Genomic DNA, 14,260 nt, shown 5'->3' on the forward strand with positions numbered 1-14,260 from the left:
TTTTGGCATACCTTAGAAAAAATTGATGTATGTGTGTGTGTGTGTGTGTGTGCGTGTGTGTATGTATGTGCGGATACAAATTTTCGTCGACGATTTCGGGAACACCGATCAACCGATTTGAATAATTCAAAAAAACATTCCATTCGTATTGATAAGGAGACGTGCCGATTAGTTTTTGGCGAAGTCAGGTCTGGCCGTTCCGAAGATACGGGGCAAAAAGTACCGAAAACGGTAACTCATTTTTTAAGAGAACGGAGCGTCCGATTTTAATAATTCAAAAAATATTTTACTTGTATTGACAAGGTAAAGAATCGATCAAATTTCATAAAAGGCAGGTCTAGCGTTTCGGAGATCTAATGAAAAAAGTAAAAGTGAAAAAAAATGCCATTTGGCGGTCAAAAATGATCATTAGACATATGCACATCAAATTATCAGATATTTATAGAGATTTTAACAATAAGTATAATTTTGGTTTACATTCCTATGGGTTAGGCGTCGACGCGGCGCTTACGCACGCAGTTTGATATTTCGTCTTTATGCAGTTAAAGCAGTACAATTGCTTTGAAAAAAAGTTTAGATCTTTCAAAATATGTCAAAATAAAGAAAAAAATTATTTTAAAAAAAAAAAATTAAATAAAACTTTCTTTTTCAAAAAAAAGTAATTTTTGTCTAATTGTTTGTCAAAAATCTTATTTTTTCGAAGTAAATTTTTTTCAAAAACGTTAATCGTTTTTAAAAAAATAATAATTTTTGGTACGGGAAGTTCCAGCAATTTGCCTTAAGCCACGATGCCTTAATTGCCTTAAGACAGAATTTCACTAGGTGCGAATCTAGGTGCGTCAGTTCGCTTCGAGCTACCGTGCAGTGCACTTCGTACCTTATCAGGTTCAGGTATAATTCGTGCGTATTGTAAAAGGTATTGTTATCAGTTGAATCATAATACCGAAGTGTTATAAATCAAAACAATCAAATGTACCCGCAAGGGTACATTTCAGCGTATTAAAATTAATGTAAACACTAGTGATGTGCCGACTCGAAAAATTCCCGATTCGAATGATTCGAAACAGAAAAAAACCTGATTCGAATCAACTCGAATCAAGTATATATATATGGACGAAAAAAATCATGGATGTATTAATTTAGTAAAAGTGATCTAAATTTATAATCAAAATTGTCAGTTTAACCAATATAACCGACACAGTAGAAATTGTAAACATAAATTACTATCAAAAAGTATATTCTGAAAATTATTAAAAATGATATAATTTTGAGCACGGCTGAAACATATCTTCAAATTAATTTACAATAATAGATTACCAAACAATTGTGCATCACTAAAGCATATAAAATAATATTTGGAATCATGGGTCGATTGTTTATTTTACTATGTAATCAGTAAAGGATCGCATCTAAACTGAGAGCTGAAAGTTAATTTCATTAATGTGAATTTGCCATTACTTACATAATCAGAAGTTAACATATTATTTACTGACTTCTGGTGTTTAGTAATTGTTTCAAAAGAGAATTATATTGAAAGATTCCCGAAACTCGTTTCATAATTTTGAGTGGTTTATTCTGATAACATTTAAAATCTAAAAGACTTAATTATTATCAAAATTGTGTATTGATATTTCACGAACAAAATCGCTCTCAGCGCTCCGTAAAATAAATAAACACGCAAGAACGACGACGCACTGTATCGCCCATACGGTTAACTCATATCGCTTGAACTCATATCGCTCGAACGGCTTGAAGTCGGGATGATTCGAATCAGAATTGAAGTCGGAACAACTCATAACGCCGCTTGATTCGGTTTGACTCATGTGAAGTCGGAACAACTCAGAACGCCGCTTGATTCGGTTTGGCTCATGAAGTCGGAATAACTCATATCGCCGCTTGATTCGGTTTGACTCATATGAAGTCGGAATAACTCATATCGTCGCTTGATTCGGTTTGACTCATGAAGTCGGAACAAAAACTCATATCACCGCTTGATTCGGTTTGACTCATGAAGTCGGAATAACTCATATCGCCGCTTGATTCGGTTTGAGTCATATAAAGTCGGATGATATAGTTAGTCGATGAATGCGGTTAAAGTCATATAAATGTAATTGCCGACGATTCACATACCAATTCAGAATTTATTACAGAACATCTACGTAATCAGTCTGCAAATTCAACTTGTTCATCAACAGACATAATAACTAATGCTCCCTTACCGTTAACAAACATAACAACTAACGCTCCCATACCGTCAACTAGCGTTATGGAAGTTGAAGCAAAAACTAACAATTCTATCAAAAACAAATGGCAAATTGTCCCGATTGCCGGCGTTAAAACAAGACGTTTGAATACTCAAACTGATAATTCGATAGCATTAGGTAATCGATTTAGCGTCCTTACTAATAAAGAACCAGTACCTGTTACTAAAACCTCTGCTTCAGTTAAAAAAGCATTGCCGCCTCCCGTTTTTATTCACGGAGTTGACGATTTTAAAGGAATGTTAGACGATCTGAAATCTGTGTTAACACAAAATAATTTTACGATTAAAACTTTGCCAGATGAAGTTACTAGATTTAACGTCCAGTCTGTTGAAGATTACCGTAATTTTATTAAATTTCTTCGAACTCGAGATATCGTATTCCATACATACCAAATCAAATCGGAAAGGGCATATCGTGTTGTACTAAAGTACATCCACTACAAAACCGATATCAAAGAATTAAAGCAGGAAATTGAATCTAAGGGTCATAGAGTTAGAAATATCATTAATGTGTTGCATCACAGAAATAAAAACCCACTTGATATGTTTTACATTGGCTTGGAACCTGATAAAAATAATACTGAAATTTTCAAAAGAAACAAGATATTGAATCAAATAATTCATTTTTTTTTTTATTGGCTTTTGATGTACATCATCAGGCCAGATGCCATTCTTACAGTTGTTTAATATACATTCTTATTGTATCATCAACTTATAGATTAATTTTAGTATTATTAATAAAATTAAATATATATTTATAAAATTGAATTTTATTCATGAAATTGTTCGAACAAAACGATAAATCTATACTTGTAGCATTACAATGATTTTTTTTTATAGTAGTCGGTTGACCGTCATTTAGAATTATTAATGAATAGTCTTCTATCATTTCGTATAATTTTTTCCCAGCTTTGTTTGTCATGTTGCTTCCCCATGCCAAGTGGTGACTATTGAAGTCTCCTACAAGAAGGATTTTTTCTGAGATATTTGTTATTATGTTTTTCAATTCAGAAAATTCTATCTCAGCTCTGGTTGAACAGTATACTGAAATTAAATAAAAAGGTCTTTCTGTTTTTATTAACACGGCGCATATTTGCATGTTTTCATTTTGATTTATAAGTTCATATTTTTCACATTCTATATTATTTTTTACTAATATAGCAGTGCCGCCGTATCCATCATTTCTGTCTTTCCTGAATATTTTGTATCCTTTGAATTTGTACTCTACATCGGGCTTGAACCACGTTTCAGAAAAAGCGGCTATGGCGATGTTCTTTTCCCATAAGAAATATTCAATGCTTTCTTTATTAGCAACTAATGATCTACAATTATATTGAAGGATTTTCAATGTCATTTATTGTTTCTGGTAGATGAATTTATTTTACTTTCGATGTCTTGGACTATATCCTTCAGAATTTGTAGAACATCACCTTTCTTCTCTCTAAATTTGTATTTTATGTTTGAAATAATTTTTTCCAATGGAAACTTTTCTTCGTCAGACTTTTTACGAGGTATTTGTTGTTGTACTTTACTATTTAATTTGTTCATTTTGTCTCTTCTTATTTCCCCATTACTTATGAAGTCTTTTCTTGATTCTCGCTCAGTGATATTTTTCGATGTTGACTTAGTCGCAATATTAATTCTATATTGTTTTTGATCAGATATTGTTCGATTATTAATTATTCCTGTCGGACTTGTTTCCGTAAGACATTCCGTTTGTTTTGCCGGAAGATCCGGGAATGTTGATTTGTCTCCGGAAACAAATCCCACAGCATTCGCATATGATTTATTATTTAATAGATATTTAGCTTCCATGTAACTTAAGTTATTTTCCTCCATTGCCATTTTTATTTTGCAGTGTTCTTCATATTTAGGACATGTTTTATCCATGGCTTTATGATCCTCTTGACACAGAGCACAAGTCGGATTTTTTTGTTTGTTTGTACAGTCTTTATATTTATGTTCCTCTGAACAATGACTGCATCTTGCTTTGCTTTTGCGTTAGTTTTGGTTAGTCACGTGACCATACCTTTGACAGTTAAAACACTGGATCATTCTGTTATAGGTAGCTACCCTGCATTTTACTGCAAATATTGATACCTTCTCATGGAGTTTCTGTCCTCTAAATGTTACAATGCAAACCCGTGTTGATTTGCGTTCATTATCAATTTTTTTATGAATTCTTTTTACCTCCAAAATGGGTACTTCCGAGTATAAATTGGTAATAATTTCTTCCTCTGTTAGGTCAGAGTCTACATCATAAATGACCCCTTTCCTAATTAGCAAGTGTGTTGGTATAAAAGTTTATAAATTATTTTCAATAAATATATCATTGTTAATTAAGTAGTTGGCTATTGTGTAGTCATTAACCGTTATTTTTATGCGATTTCTTCCTATTGCTTTAATGTCTAATTTTGAATTTGTAAATTGAGGAAATTTTTTAAAAATTAGTCTTCCTATTGTCATTTGTTTTAAGTTACCACTGATACTGTTCATGGATTCCACATAAATGGAATATGGTCCGATATCATTTTCGGAATATTTTAAATTTTTATATTTATTTGGGAAAATTCTGATTATTTTCAGACAATTGTTCACATTGCTCCATATTACTCGTATTTATTTTATTCACCATTTCATTATCAATTTCATTTAAATTAGAATTCTGATTTAATTCATCACTATCGTTCATAGAATTTGATTCTTCATCTGTGTCTGCTTCCATACATTCATGCCAATTTTTAACCTTTTTCTTTGAGATAAATTCATTATAATTATTTATTATTTTAACATTTTCTGTCGTTTTAATCGAGTTTTTTAATATTTTTGAGTTAACTTTCTTCTTTCCGTCTGATTTAGCGTTTTTAATAACTTTACTTTTATTGCCGATACTCTTTTTTATACTTAATGCTTTATTACATAAATCAATTTCTTGTTTATTATTAATAATTTCCTTAGTTGCACTATTTTCACTACATTTTTGCGATGACTCAAGGCCATCTGAAATGGATGCATTCATTGCATTTGCAATGCTCGCACCCGTATTATGCACTATTATGTCACTCCCATTGTTATCTTGCGATAACAATCTACCGTTTTCCCCGTACGGGCCCGATTCCATTGTATACAATGTATATCACTCACTATTATTTGTTTCTTCGATCTTACCTGCTCGACGATCTAAACTAAACTGAAATAATTCATTTTCATCCACCGATTAATAAATCAGGAATTTCTCAATGTATTCGCTGCCAATTATTGGGCCATACAAAATCCTATTGTAATAGACCGTTTATTTGTGTAAAATGCAGTGATGATCATCCCACTTCAATTTGTTCCAAGTCGCGCGAATCTCCAGCAGTCTGTGCAAACTGTTTTCAATCTCATCCAGCTAATTACAAAGGTTGCGTCATTTATCAACAGATAGTTAATTCTAAAAATAGAATTAACAGTAAATTTTCTGTCAATCAAAACAAGCCTACCGCTTCGCAAAGCTATGCAGACAAGTCTCGCTTCGGCAGACTCACCAATACCGAGCACTTATCGTATGCGCAAGCTATAAAATCACATAACCCAGTCAATAATTCAGAAAATCAAAATTCAGCTATCTCTCAATTTTTAGTGGAATTTAAAGCAATTTTCAACCAGCTAATGCAACAGAATAGTATGATAATTAACATGCTATCAACACTAATCAATAAAAGAAACCAGTATCAATGGCTAAATTTATTAGAATATGTGCTTGGAATGCAAATGGCCTACTACAACATAGGAACGAACTAATTATTTTTTTGGAAGAAAACAAAATTGACGTGTTGTTAGTAAGTGAAACCCACTTTACTAATTACTCCAATATGTACATTCCCTACTACAACAATTATCACACTCCGCATCCAGATGGCTCTGCTCATGGGGGTTCAGCTATACTTATTAAATACAACTTATCTCACTATGAGGTTCCTAAATATAGCAAGGATTTCTTACAAGCTACATCAATCCAAGTCAAACTCGCTACATGCAACATCATACTATCTGCGGTATATTGCCCTCCACGCCATGCGATTACCAGCTTTCAATTCTATGATTTCTTCTCTTCTTCTTCTTCAATAGCAAGCATCCTCTCTGGGACTCAAGATTGACTAATCCCAAGGGCAGACAATAATACAGTGTAATTTCGCAATATAACTATGCAACGTTGTCGACGGGTACTCCAACTTACTGGCCCTCAGATCCCATAAAGAAACCAGATCTTCTGGATTTCTTTATTTCTCATGGCATCAATACAAATTATACTGAAATTGAAACTAATTTTGACCTTTTATTCGACCATACTCCTGTATTTGCTAGTATCTGCTCATCTATAATTAATATTTCTCGAGCACCATACCTTCACACTGCGAAAACAAATTGGGATATGTATCGCAAAAAAGTCGAGGACAAAATCAATTTGCAAATGAGATTGAAAACGCAAACTGACGTTAATACAGCTATTGAAAACTTCAACAGCATTTTGAATGAAGCTGCTTTATCCTCTACGCCTAAACCTGTGCAATCCAATCGACAATCTACTTCCCTAGAAATCAAAAAGCTTAGCGCTGAAAAACGGAGAGCAAGAAGAAAATGGCATAACAGCCATTTACCCTCAGATAAAACCTACTTTAACAATATCAGTAATAAGCTGAAGAATAGATTGAAAGAAATGAGCAATATTAATTTCACCAACTATGTAGCCAGCCTTAACCGCTTCGATAATTCTATTTGGAAACCAGTAAAAAACCGACTCAAACCATGTGTGCGAAACCCGCCAATTCGTTGGAATGCTGACAACGACTCGACTTGGTCACGAAGTGATAAGGACAAAACTGAAGTTTTTGCCAAGTATTTATCCTCTGTATTTCAGCCTAATTTACCTTCTGATAATCAAATTCCTGATTGTGACATGGTTTTTCGAACGATTCCTGTTAGAAATAATAAAAAATTCTTTTCTGTGAGAAGGGTTGGCAGGGAAATTTCTAAACTTAAAAACAAAAAATCTCCAGGAATCTCGTCGAGGATGTTGAAAGAATTGCCTAAAAAGGTATTATTTGTTTAACATATATATAATGCTATATTAAGACTGGAGTTTTGGCCTAAATCCCTTAGAACCTCTATAGTTAAAATGATTCCAAAGACCGGAAAGGATCCATATTTGGTTTCATTTTATAGGCCTATAAGCTTTCTACCTATTACCTCAAAAATTTTCGAAAAACTTTTACTTCAAGATATATTATCAGAATCTAATAATATTCCTGACCATCAATTTGGCTTTCCTAAGCAACATTCGACAACACAACAGTGTCACAGACTTGTTAATATTATTAATAACACCTTCGAAGCCAAGGAATACTGTTTAGCTGTGTTTCAGGATGTAAGGCAGGCTTTTGACAATGTGTGGCATGAGGGATTACTTTTAAAAATAAAATATAACCTTCCGTCATCCTACTATGAAATTCTTAAGTCATACCTTACAGACAGAACATTCAAAGTCAGGGTTAACTGTGAAACTTCTATTTCTTTTCCGATAAGTACTGGCGTTCCACAAGAAAGTGTGCTGGGTCCGTTCCTTTATTTACAATTTACCAGCAATTGTCCTTCATTGCCAACTACATCAATTGCTACATTTGCTGATGACATTGCAATACTTTCCTTTGATATCAACCCTATCGTTGCATCTATCAAGCTCCAGTTACATCCATATGCTGTCAAGCGATGGACGAAAAAATGGCGCATTGTTATTAACGAGAGCAAATCTTGCCATATTACATTTTCTTTAAACACACTAAGATGTCCTGAAGTTTACTTCAATTGACAGAAAATTCCACCAGCTGAAATTAAATAATCTGGGAGAAATATCTGGGAATATATTTGGATCGAAAACTTTCATGGAAAACCCACATTATGGCTAAAATAAAACAAATCAAACAGAAGATTGCAGACCTGAATTGGCTAATGAGGCGCAAATCAATCCTATCGCTTGACAATAAGCTACTGATATAAAATATAAATCTGTAATCATCTGGACCTACGGTATAGAGCTTTGGGGTTGCGCCAGCATGTCCAACATTGTTTTAATGCAACGGATGCAATCCAAAATCTTAAGGCGGATCACCGACGCACCGTGGTATGTAAGTAATAAAATCATCCATGAAGACCTCAATATTCCTTTTATTAAGGATGTAATTAGCAGCAGGAGTTCAATCCATCATTCCAAGCTTGAAAATCATCCAAACCATCTTATAACACCTCTACTTATGACTCCGTCTACTAGAAGGTTGAAGAGAAAAATTCCTTTGGACTTGACATAACATAGTGAGCTGTTCATTGGAACAGTTTCATGGATTAATTAGTTTATATTATAATTTTACCTTTAGTTTTAATTATGTTATGAGTTGTAATTATTATTATTATTTTTTTTTCTCTTTTTATTAACTTCCCGTAGGGTAAGTTATAGTAATCGCAAAAAAATCGAAAATGAAAATTTTTATATATCTTTACGTTTCAGAGGTTTCTGAACATTTTGGCATACCTTAGAAAAAATGGATGTATGTGTGTGTGTGTGTGTGTGTGTGTGTGTGTGTGTGTGTGTGTGTGTGGGTGTGTGTGTGTGTGTGTGCGTGTGTGTATGTATGTGCGGATACAAATTTTCGTCGACGATTTCGGGAACACGGATCAACCGATTTGAATAATTCAAAAAACATTCGATTCGTATTGATAAGGAGACGTGCTGATTAGTTTTTGGCGAAGGCAGGTCTAGCCGTTCCGGAGATACGGGGCAAAAAGTGCCGAAAACGGCAACTCAGTTTTTAAGAGAACGGAGCGTCCGATTTTAATAATTCAAAAAACATTTTACTTGTATTGACAAGGTAAAGAATTGATCAAATTTTCATAAAGGCAGGTCTAGTGGTTTCGGAGATCTAACGAAAAAAGTAAAAAAAAATGCCATTTGGCGGTCAAAAATGATCATTAGACATATGCACATCAAATTTTCAGATATTTTATAGAGATTTTAACAATAAGTATAAATTTTGTTTATTTTCCTATGGGTTCCGTATCAATGTTTACCCGTTAGACAGCGACGCCGCGCTTTATATTTTGTCTCTATGCAGTTAAAGCAGTACGATTGCTTTGAAAAACAAGTTCAGATCTTCCAAAATATGTCAAAATAAAGAAAACATTTTTTTTTCAAAAAAAAAAATTAAAAAAAAATTTTTTTTTTTTAAATTTAAAAAAATTTTTTTCTTTTTTAAAAAATTTTTTTTTCAAAAAAAAGTAATTTTTTGTCCAATTTATAGTTTCTCAAAAATCTTATTTTTTTCGAAGTAAATTTTTTTCAAAAATGTTAATCGTTTTTAAAAAAAATAATTGTTGGTACGGGAAGTTCCAGCAATTTGCCTTAAGGCACGATGCCCTAATTGCTTTAAGACAGAATTCCACTTACAGCTAGTTCTAATTTATTATATATTATTTTAATTATATCAGCTCTGTAACTTATAGAGTCATTCTGACTCTGATTGTTATAATTAATAAAAATAAAAAAAAATAAAAAAAAAATCTAGGTGCGTAAAATACCTGATATAATAATAGATCAACAACAAAGTGTGATTAGTCACAGGCTACTCGGGCCTGATATCGTTCAGTTACCGGGTTATAGAAATAATGCAGTAAATACAGAGGTCGAGACTAGTATAAAAATTAGTAATTCAGTGCATTTAATTAATAATAGTGAATGTATGGAATATGACAGTGACAAAGGAAGTGATTATAGAAATAGTAGTTCAATGAGTGAGAATAATGATGGTAAAAAAGTTAATTAAAATACTGTAAATAGTGTTAAAAATACTGATATAAGATGTGGTAATAAAAGTGTTAAGATTTGTACTAACAAATTAAAAACAAGAAAAAAATACAAAAAATGGATAAGTTAAATAGATCAAAAATGAGTCCGAAGAGAAGTAACAATAATAAAGAAGTAATTAAAAAAATGGTACTGGGAATAAAAGATGATCAGCCAAAGTAAACAAAAAATATCAATGAAAATAACTTTAGAAATAATAATAATGAACCTCAGCGGAATTGGAATGATATGGTAATAGAAGAAGAATTAAGCAATAGTTCTAACAATATAGAAGTTTTAAAAGAAACTAATTAGAAGAAAAATGATATGGAAATTGAAGAAGAAAATAGTAGCAATCGGGATGCTATAAAAGCGGAAAAAGGAAATGGAAGGAATGACAACCACATGGTTGTTGAGGAAAATTTAAACAAATATTTTCAACTTTGCGATTCAGTTTATATAGTTCTTATAAATACTAGACAATGTTACAGTATTTATTTATAATAATCTATTTGAAAACATTTAATATTGCTTGAATATTTCGTAACGGTACGGGAAGTTCCAGCAATTTGCTTTAAGACACAATGCCATACACATTTGATTAGATTGTTTTAAACGTGTTCAGAGGCAGTACACAAATAATTCACTACAATTCATGTACATGTTTTTTGTTTTTATAAAATATATTGCTGTAATCCAATTGTTGTAATTGGAATCCGTGAAACGTGATATTATAGAAGTAGATAAATGTGAAAGACAAGTATAAACAGCAAATAGTTGAGCTTAACTGTTTCGACTGTTTAGTCGGAAGCGGAAATCCAATTTACTGCACTCGTGCTAAGAAAAACTTTGGTTTTACTGTATCATGATTCCAAAAAAACTATAATTATAACTGTGTGGTTGCAAAAATAATTGAGTATTGAAACTTAATTTTTGGACTTAATTATTAATGGAAAGAACTAAATGTTTAATAAATATAAAACTATTAACGTTAATAACTTTCTATTAATAAGGAGATGTGCTGATTAGTTTTGGCGAAAGCAGGTCTACCCGTTTTGGAGATACGGAGCAGAAAATAGAAATCGAGTTTTTGAGAGGTAGAACCATCGGATTTGAATGATCCTAAAAAACATTCAATTCGAAATGACGGAGAGAAGCGGTGATTAGTTTTTGGCAAAGGCAGGTCCAGTGGTTTCAGAGCTACAGAGATAAATGTGCAAAAAATGGCAGTTGTTGAGAGAATTAAGCGTCCGATTTGAATTATTCAAAGAACTTTTTGCTTGTTTTAACAAAATAATCGCTTTTGGAAAAAAAAATGTTTCAATTTTTTTTTGAAATTTTTTTTTTCAAAAAATATTTTGTTTATATATCGAAAATAATTCGTATTTTAATTGCAAATCTGACTTCAGTTCTAATATACTTTAAACAAATATTTTCAGATTTGCAATTCAGTTTATATAATTCTTACAAATATTGAACAATGTTACAATATTATATATCGAAAATAATTCGTATTTTAATTGCAATTCTGACTTTAGTTCTAATATACTTTAAACAAATATTTTCAGATTTGCAATTCAGTTTATATAATTCTTACAAATATTGAACAATCTTATATATAACTAGCTGTAAGTGGAATTCTGTCTTGAGGCAATTATGGCATCGTGCCTTAAGGCAAATTGCTGGAACTTCCCGTACCGTAACGAAATGTTCCTCGAACTGAATGTTTTCAAATAGATTATTATAAATATTGTAACATTGTCTAAGTCAGAATTAAAAATAAAATCTGAAATATTTTCGATATACAAAAAACTAAAAAAAAGAAAAATGGAAAAATTTTTTTTTTTCAAAATCAATTATTTTGTTAAGACAAGCAGAAAGTTCTTTGAATCATTTAAATCATTTAAATCGCTTAGTTCTTTCAAAAACTGCAATTTTTTACATATTTAGCTCCGTATCTTCAAAATGGCTGGGCCTGCCTTTGCCAAAAACTAATTAACACTTTTCCCAATCATTACTAATTGAATGTTTTTTAGATCCTTCAAATCGGATACTCCGTTCTCTCAAAAATTCGATTTCTATTTTCTGCACTCTTTGCTCCGTATCTCCCAAACGGCTGGACCTGCCTTTGCCGAAAACTAATCAGCTCTTTTCCCTATCAATAGGAATCGAATGTTTTTTGAACCATTCAAATCGGTTGATCCTTGCGCCCTAAAACGTGACTGGAAATTTGTATCCATACATACATACACACACACACACATCCATTTATTCTGAGGTATGCCAAAACGTTCAGAAACCTTCAAAACGTCGAGAAATGTAAAAATTTTCAATTTCGATTTTTGGCCCATTACAATAACTTACCCTACGGGAAGTTAAAAATGGATCGCAAAATGTGTTGGTAAGCGCATAACTCAACAACGCCTGAACCAATTTGCCCAACTTTTTTTTTAAATGTTCGTTGATGTCCAAGGATGGTTCTTATGGCGAGAAAAATTCGAATAATCGTCGGGAAGACCCTAAAAACAGCCCTTTTTTAACTAATACAAATAATCGTAGTCGGCTTCTCGATATTATTTATTTTGTTTTACTTTCGGCAGGCGATAAAATTGGTATGGCGTTAAAGAATTTGACTTCAAGTCATATAATATTGAAAAAATCAATGTCAATGTCCATTTGCCGCCCTTGCCGGTGGTGTTTTTCTTGCATTTTCTGTTATTTTCTACTGAGTGTGCTTTTGTTTTGTTGTAGTGTTTTGTTATCTACCTATGAATAAAATGTTATTGCACCTGACACAATATTTTAATATTGCCTCCTATAAGACGAGGCAATTTAAGTAGAAGAGTACGAAATGCTACAAACCAAGCTAATTGCCGATATAATCGCACTGCACAAGAACATGACGACCGAAATGAACATAAAAGTTACTCAATAACAAATGGGCCGCTATGTTAGTAGTAATGAAGCAATTTGGCGAATATTTTCTTTTCCATTTTATGAGAGACACCCTTCTGTTTTTCACTTAGCTGTGCATTTAGAAAATGGGCAAAAGGTGTACTTTACAGCAGTGAACGCAGGTCAAAGAGCTGCTCAGCCACCATCTACTACATTACAAGCTTTTTGAGACATGTCAAAACGATAATTTTGCAGAAACACTGCTATATTCTGAAACGCCAAAATATTATACTTGGAATCAAGAAAATTTATACGACGTAAACAAAGAAAACCAGTACCCGGATACACAGATGTATATTCCACCGATGCGATTGATCGAATTTATTCAGTACATTCAGGCCATGGTAAATGTTATTATTTACGACTGCTATTAGTCAATGTACGTGGCCCAACATCATTCCAACATTTACGAACTGTTGATGGTGAATTGTGTGGATCCTACAGAGAATCCCCTCAACGTTTACAATTGCTAGAAAATGACGCTCATTGGGATCAAACTCTCAGCGATGCTGTAATATCTTCACACGCTCATCAAATACGAACATTGTTTTTTATAATCATATCCACATGCTTTCCATCAAACCCAATTGATTTGTGGATCAAATACAAAGATTATATGTGTGATGATATTTTGTGTCAAATACGTAATAGAATGAGAAATCCAAATGTGCAAATCAGTAAAGAAATTTACAACGAAGCATTGATTTCAATGGAAGACATGTGCTTGATGATGTCAAACAAAGTATTAATTCACTCAGGCCTGGTCGCGCCCAATCGTCCAATGCATGATGCTTTTAACCAAGAGTTGCATCGAGAAAAACTATATGATCTCAACAATTTGAAAGTATTAATCGAAACAAATCTTACACTGTTGAATGAACAACAGATGTATGTATTTGATATTCTTATGAAAGTAACAAATTATGGAACTGGAGGGATTTACTTCTTAGATGCACCTGGTGGTACAGGAAAACTTTTTTGATATTATTAATATTAGCAACAATTCGCTCACAAAAAAAAAATTGCACTTGCACTCGCTTCATCGAGAATCGCAGCAACTTTAATCGAAGGTGGTCGAACAGCCCATTCAGCACTAAAATTGCCATTAAATATGCAAAGCAATGAAACTCCAACTTGCAGCATTTCGAAGAACTCTGCAATTCATAAGG

The sequence above is a fragment of the Ctenocephalides felis genome, unplaced genomic scaffold, assembly GCF_003426905.1.
Source record: "Ctenocephalides felis isolate EL2017-DRISC unplaced genomic scaffold, ASM342690v1 CF-g0.4_SCAFFOLD_01886, whole genome shotgun sequence".
Lineage (NCBI taxonomy): Eukaryota > Metazoa > Arthropoda > Insecta > Siphonaptera > Pulicidae > Ctenocephalides > Ctenocephalides felis.